Raw genomic sequence first — 8741 nt, forward strand, 5'->3', positions numbered from 1 at the left:
ATATCGGGAAAAGTATGAAACTCGCGTACATCAAGAGACACGGCAGTGTCTCGCGCCAATCTTTATTGCCGTGATAATGGTGCCGCGAACTGATGCACGCGGAAATTGCAATATTGCCTGATTCCGATTACTTTCGAGCTTTCAGCGTGCGCATACACCGCGCGAAACCGACGACATAATGCGATGAGATCACAATATGCCAGCAAATTTGCATTGCTAAAGCCATGTTTTGTGTCGTCAAATATTTATCGAGTAATAAATCTAAAAAGGTGGAGGAGAGGACAGATTGTATACCATTTAACGAGAACAGATATATAATGTTTAATTTTTTATTTAATATAATTTTAATAATATATATATTATTATAATAAATCTATATTCTATATATATAAAAGTGTTTAATAATTCAAAAACGACAAATTATATACGCATGTATATCATTGTCGTGTTGGAATTATTAAACTCTTTCATATGTGCACGCGCGTATTGCGACAAAATAGCTATTGATTTAACATTATATAATATACAATATATATATATAATGGGTTATATTAAATAATTAATGGATTAATTTTTTAATTATAATACCTCGTGTATCAGAAATCGTCTTTCTAAATTTTTATATTATTTTCAAATGTACATATTGTTCCGCTGTTTATTGAAATATTCCACTTGCAAAGGAAATAGGTTACTCGTAATCCTATTTGTGTAATCGGAGCGAGACGAAACGTTCGACAAGGTACGCCACAGCTTTCGCGGATAGCAATTCGCTACCAGGAATTTTAATTAACATACTGTAGCTGAATTTCACTTCATTTCAGAATCAGATCGTCGTGGCCGTGTCGATTTTATGTTTAATTTATAACTAATACCTATGTCGGATATTATTTTTTTACACACGCGCGATTATATTATTTATATATTGTATAATTTATAGAATAATAAAGAAGTGAGAATAATTATTATATATAGCAATTAATAAACTGAATGTTTATTTGAAGTATTTTGCTATCATCCAAAATTTTTAAAAGATTCTTAGAAGCTAAAATATTTTTCATAAATATAAATTAATAGCTATTAATAATGTCGCTTATAAAATATATCTGTGCGTTGTGCATCAAAAGCATATAAATTGATACATTGATATCTATTTAGTTTTTAATGATGTTTTGAAAACACATATTACCATAACATTAACAGCATTCATAAATGTTCATTTACACCCTCATCAAATATTTTATCTTCAGCATAATTGAACGCCGTTATCAATATTACACTCCTGACATTAGATGATAGCCGTAGCTAGCTGCTAATAGAATTTGATTAGAGTTTACTGTAGGAAATATAATTAATAGAAATCAACAATATTTCAAAGCAATGACAACGCGCCGCATCGTCATCGTGGACGCGCATCAATAATTGACGATTGTATCCTATGATTCGTACGAGATGGTGAAACCACGAAACCATTTGCTTCCCGTATAATCATGGTGAAATTATGACGAGCCTCGAAGAATCCATGTATGGCTCTCTCAAACGCAGCCTTGCAACGCAGGAATGCGTAATTGATAACGGTCTCGGTTCTCATAGCTCTTTCACTTCAGGTACTGTTTTGTATTAATGCTCGGCCATGCATTCGAATAATATCGCGAAGCCCAACTTCCTCACGTTGTCATTGAACTTATTTTTTGTTCGAAATGACGTTGCAAACTTCATAATTTTTCAAATAACTTTGCAGACAGTCGAAATTTGGAAAACATCGCCAACATAAGATTAAAAAGAGTAAAGGACAATACGTATATAAAGTATCGATCTGCTAATAGTTTCAAAATAACTTTGAACAGTATTATACAACAATCGATCCTTAGTATTTTTATATTGATTATGTTTTACTTAAGTTTTATTATTATAATATTTATAATGAAATAAAAAGATCCTATATAAAAATAGTGTTAGCTTAAAATATATCACAAAGGGCAAGGGGTTCCATATTTTATTTTCATATATGAATATAAAGTTTTTGTATATCAAAAAGTGCTTGTTTACTTCAGTGCTCCAAATCACACTGACTGAAGTAAATACGCCAAGTTTTACAATTTTTTTCTTTTTCTCTTTTTCTCCACACACATACATGTTTTACACCATTTCAATATGTTTAATATCGAACAAATCTTAATATATTAATTTTATTATAGTTAAGCATTTATTTGCATCTAAAATTGTAAAATTAGGATTAATCTTGATATTAATATCGATTACCAAAATACAATAATTGCGTGTATGCGAAACGAAACGATCACGCGATCATTATTTTTCAATTAAGGCAATTTTGGGAACAAAACTTTACGATCACGCAACGTTCCCGGGTGTGTGATAGGCCCAAACGGTACTTTCGTTTCACTCGGTGACTTTCGACTGTGAGAGAATTCCAGAGAGATGACATCTCATCTCTAGCGTTCCTCTTCACGCATACGGAAATAATCTCGAAGACCAGCGCGCGCGAGATCCCATCGAATAATCGTTATCATCGAAATCAACTTCCGTCTAAGAAGGCTAAGAATACGCCTTCTTAGAGAGTATACGAGAAGTTCAGTCCTTGATCGTGATTGATTCGAAGTAGGTCAGGGCCTGTATCTTTTGGTGCCCCGTGCCGTCGACGACCGAATGGAATCTCATTTATATCACAGGCACACAGGTGCGCCAAACGAGTGCCTCGTTACGGCGTGTTTTATCTGCATAGGATACACGGTAAATTACCGGGCTTTGAGGTTTTTCATTTCCTTGTCCGTTAACGCTAGTATTAACGCGCGCATAGTAAACATACATTAATTAGCTCAACTACGTTAGCCAAGTTTGGGCAGACGCATACGATTAATCTTTAATGCCCAACGTTATGCATTACTGATGACGCGAGTTATTAACGATCAATTTGTTATAATTGATCCGTCGGCTAGTGAAACTACGAATTATCGAGTGATTCTCGCCGGCCGATGTGGACGATTCTTTTCTCTCCATAACGTGACGCATGCTGTAAGATCGAGCACACAAGCATTGACCGTGATCGTGACTTTCGGTAAGTGGGTTAAGGCCCGTGGCCTTAACTCTGTATAAATGTATTTTACAGAACCGAAAAGAAATGTAGAAAGTAACACGACGTAACGTTTATTATCGCTGAAACTCGATGCCTCCATCGCGCCTCGTATGCAGCATATACGAGGATGTAACAATGGCAATGAAACGGGGTACATGAGCCGCGCATTATATTAACTTTGCCTTTCTGGTAATTTACATGATAACGAGACACCGCCAGTGCCAGTTCGATGCACTAATAGATTCGAAACCGCTATTGTGTCCTATAAATTATTATATATACCTCGGCTGACGTGCATCAGTTATGCGCTGATTAATAACGCTATAAATTATAGCGGACGCTTAGTAAAGTATACTCGAATTTATTTATTATCTAATCTGCATCTCGAAGTCATGTATGCCCACGATCTCACGATCATTTTCGGTAGATGAGATATAGCACGTCTAGTGGAAAAAAAGCAGTATGCAAGATATGCTATTTTCCAATTGCAAATGACAGGCTGTGTGACAGATGCCATATAATTTTAACAAGACACCCTCGCTCTTCTAGTTACTCGAGTGTCCATGTTAATTCGCGGTTTATACGCGGACTCGAATGACAAGTTTCTCAGTAGAAAATCGTCCTGAGAAGAGGCATATCGAAAGCCGCTAGTTTCTGAGCGGCTATATCAGCGAGATATCCGGAAAAAGACTATGTACACCGCCGACATAAATCCCAATTAAACCGCCTCACACGCGCCGGTCAGAGACACCTGTAACCGATCCGACCAGATCCAAGCTACGATATAAGCTACAAGTGCGACGGGAGGTGGTATTCTCTTGGCGGTAGAGCTACTACATGCCGCGCGCACGACACCTCGCAACGCCATAAATTCCCGGCGATCGTTACAGCGCCTAATCCCAGGGAAGGATCCGAAACATTTGGGTCGCGACGCCATGACCAGAGAGGGGAAACAATCGATGATCATGACCCAGGACACGGTTGGAAAACTGGGTCAGGATTGCTCCGTGCCCTTTCACATGACGTGATCGTTTATTTTTCTTAGCACAGATTGCTCGCGGCAGATTCTCATAAACGGGCCAAAAGTTCCGCGTTTTTCTTTCTCATACATGTCACTATTTTTATAATTTACATTTCTTCTCTAGCCTCTTCCTCTTCTATAGCTTTTCCCCGTGGAAAAGCCGAAAGAAATGCGTTCTCTCACATTATTTTTTGCCTTATCGCTTATCACCTAGCAATCGTCTTTTATCGGCGTCTGAAATTTATTTTTAAATCGAGACATTCTCTGAGGCACTTAAAGCTCATCAGGACTCATCAACAATGAGAGGAACAAGGAACACGGAATTAAACATAGAGAGAATTCATAGTCGCATCTTACTTTGAAATAAGATGCAATTATGAATTCTCTCTATGTTTCATTCCTTGTTTCTTATTCCTTTCATTATGCATGGGCCCTAGTCGCTTTTTCGACGTTTTCGATGAATATCATCGAATTTTCGAGCGTCATCCCGGACGCATGCCACGTCGTCAAATTCTCGCGACGTCATCGAGAATCCCACCAAGGTCAGACCGTGACCCTGCGCCACGGCTACGCCAGGTCGCGCTGATCCTGAAGAAAATCCGTTGATCGATCACACGGCACAGCGGCACAGCGGCACAGCGGCGCAGCGACGTCGTAGCGCCGACGCACTTCGCGCTCCCAGGCGCCCGCTATATCTCGCTGGTGCCATCGGCAAGCACCACGACCAGAAGCAATCGTCCGTTTCCCGCAACCTTTGCTATTTTTACACGGCGGATTGGTCACCCGTGATCACGCTAGTCGCCACGCGCGGCTCAAATCGCCGTTAGACCGATCGAAAATTTACTTTCTTCTCTCCAGACAAGAAGCAAATTTATGAGGTTTTAATCTGAGATTCTTAAAGCACATTTTCGTCCATCTACACGTATCTCTTATTTTTATAGGCATCTACAGAATGCAATTAGAATTTAATAATATCCTACAGATTGTTTCTTAGTCACAATCGCGTATCTTTTTTTTTCGTGTTAATGTGCTAATTTAATTTGATTTTTTTTCAATAATCATTAAATATACAAATACCGCATATTACCAATAATTTTTTATGAACTATAGATTTTTATATGTGATAAAAAGTGTACGATAAACGCGCATAAAGATCAGTAAAGTGCTATGGCGGAACGGTTACGTTACGTTTCCTGTAATTTTTTCTCGAAATATGCAGGTCATCTTAATCTCGAGTCAGAATTGAACCGCGATGCCTTTTTTTCAGTTTGACGAGAAATTGAGAGCGGTGCGACGAGCAATGATAAGGTACAACTTGTGATTACTCGGTGTCGAGGAAACGTATATACTTTCAAGTAAATAACATGATTGCGCGATTAGCGGAGTTCCTTTTAATTTGTTGCGAGTACTTGAAAAAACTCGTGACAACGCACTTCATTGTTACACTTCAGTGTTCCGTTCCCAGTCGCTTTATTCCATGTGGCTAATTTTCATTTTTGCAACAACAAGTAATTTATATTTTTCTTTCTGAGTTTCTGTTTGCGAACCGGTGTTACTTACGACGTTGTAATTAACCTACGAGGTTGTGTTGAGCCACCGTCAATGGTAAATTGCAAATTTTTCACGCTTTACATTTTAAAAATACACAAAACTGGTACCAAATTATACCCGTAAAGTATTATTACATACAATATTCACATTAAAAGTTTTAGTATAAAAAATTAAAATGGACAAACTAATGACCAACAATAAAAAAATTTTCTCTGTACTAATTTCATTAATTACATTATCATAAAATAAAGAAAATTATGGATTAAGAAACCTAGGCTATTTCTTCTCGATATATCCGAGTTATAGCTGTCTACACATATTTCTAATACCGCGATTGAATACCGCCGTATGTACATCCCGATCAGCGAGATATGTTTTCGCGTCGCTATCAATCGGCAGGCTCGAATACAACTTTTACGTACGTCTCACAGTAAATCCGCAGCTGAGTGAGAGACGCACGCGAGAGAGGCGAGATCCCCGCGAATGTAAGTCCGCGTGTCTCAGACTTACCCGTTGTCCCGATTAGGGGAATAAAACCTCTCGACTTACGACAGCGCGGCGTTATTATTCCTCGTCGATTTGCATCGACGACGCGACGCGACGCGTCGCGGTGAAGGTCGACGTGACGGTTTGCCGACAGGTACACGCGGCATAAAAGTACACCGGCAGTTTCGTGACTGCATAAGGAAAAGGCGGAGTATAGCTGTGTATACGTGTATGTGTGTGGCTTTCTCCAAAGCCACTTAACCCGATCCAGTAACATCCATCCACCGGGCCCGTCACGCCTGTGACATTTTCAGTAGTTTAACATCGGCCATAATAATCGGGGAAAATTTCGCGTTCGCCCTCGTGCGTCAAATAATTACCTTCCGGTCGTCGAGTGCTAAGTGAGACTTTGTATTGCAACATTATCTCGAGCCCCGACAATGTTGACAAGCATTGTTTCACCTCGCCTATGACGCAGTACTAATATTAATTTATGTACAATAATATACTAATATTAATATATATATATGCAAAAAGCTCCTTTAATTTATTCATCACGGTATTTTCGAACAAATTTCACCGATAAATTTGTAGGAATATCGAGGAACATAGCCTGTAGTATGTTATTATATTAACGAGCGCTAACGTTTCTTGTGAAGATTCTAAAAGAGATTTCAAGTACCTATGTAATTATAACAAGTATCTTTTATCACAAGTTTGAAAGATGTTTAACGTATCCAAAATTAAAAGTAACAAAGAAAGATGAAGATAAGTTTGAAGAGCTTTTCAATAAGAACGTTGTAGTTTAGTAACACCCGGAGATAATCCTTATTTTTTAAAGCAAGTTTGTTAATGCCAAGTTTAATTATTACAGACACTGACCTATTTTCAGATATTTACTCTTCAATTTTTCAATGCCAGTATCAAACGCTTACCTAGATTCGAGGCTGTTCACCAGTTTAGGTTGTGTTGTGTGACTAGGCATATCTGGCGATATCAGTACGCGTTAGTTAATTCAGTAATCATAATAATTTACTTATTTTCCCTGTAGAACCAACAATTATGAGCATTAAAGCCGGAAGTGACAAGTATAGATGGAATGAAGGCATGGCATTCCGGAAGCTCCGAATCTAAAAAGGACATGAGAGAGCGTGGAGAGAAAAGTAACAAGTGTAGATTGATAAACGCGGACACTCATCATTGCGAGTAAAAAAAAATCGGATGTCAAAAGAAACTTACAGCAATGTGTTTAGAAATTGACATTTTCTTTGCGCGAGTGTAAGACGTATATAACGGATCTTGAAAAAAAAAAATCTAATAAATTCAATTGACGCATCCATCAGTCTCGAGCAACATGGATGGTTGGATTCCATTACGACATTGTGCCGGGAAAAAGTTGTTCACATAAATCGCTTTCGAGCGCAAACATTATTTTAACAAGCTTATTTTGCCGTGCACTCGAGTCAGAGCGTGCCAATGAAATCACGAGAAAGGAGAAGAGAGAGAGTCACGTTCCGAAAGAATTGTACTGCCGTATAAATCGCTTTGCGACGATTGTGTGTTTCCTCATTAGATATATATAATTTAAAAACCGCGATTCTCTCTTTTTCTTTTTAGGCATCTAGGCCATTTCGTACTTTTGATCGGAGAATACAAAGCGTGGTTATTTATTCCTGTGGAAATTTCTCATAATGGCAAATAATATATAAAACGAGTTTCTTTTACAATTATAAAATTTTTCTGATTGTTACATTTTGCTTTAATTAGAAATTTTCAAAAATTTCATGACAATTATTATTTAAATAGCAAACATTTTAATTAGCAAATTAAAACATTAAAGTAGAAAAAAATATTTTTGTCAGCAATTTTTCTCTGTGGCAGTTACGATTAATGATAGATATTAATTAACAGACGCGAAGGTCTTACCCATGGATATTTATAAATAAATCGAGCTTTTTTGCATAGAGAAATGCACTGGTAAATCGGTCATAACTCTGTCTGAAACTCATTACTATGGCAAATATAGTGAGAGAAATAATATAGAAAGAATCTCTTTTTTTACTTAGAGCCTGAGAGTTACAATGGAACTTTTTTCTCTCTTTCTCTTCTGTTTACGTTGAGTAAAACAACAAGCTTTTCAATCTCGATTCTCATTAATGCTGCTTGTTCGCTTTGTTATTTCACGTCCATCGTAGCTATATATACAGAGTGTACTAGAAATACTCTATGCACTTTTTACTGTTCTATAAATTCTGTGTAACGAGTTTTCCTTACAGCGAACTTGCGAAGTAAAACTTTATTAAAGCCCACTTGAAAAAAAGAGCAAGTTCTTTTTACAATTTGCAATTACAATTTAACTCTCTACGACATCTTTCTACGTGATAATTTCATATGCAATGAAAAGACGGATGGGTTTGAATAATGTCGCGTATTTTCGTTTGTAATTATGAAAGAATTTTTCTTCGTACATTTATCCACTAGAGTGATATTCGAATAAGTACATCTTTTATGGCATTTTAAATCTTTTGACATATATACTCTCAATAAAAAAATGACGTGAAAAGAGACGAAAAAAGGTTTTGTTTACCTTGT

This window comes from Temnothorax americanus, unplaced genomic scaffold (genome assembly GCF_048541705.1).
Source record: "Temnothorax americanus isolate GAGA-0224 unplaced genomic scaffold, ASM4854170v1 Scaffold14, whole genome shotgun sequence".
Lineage (NCBI taxonomy): Eukaryota > Metazoa > Arthropoda > Insecta > Hymenoptera > Formicidae > Temnothorax > Temnothorax americanus.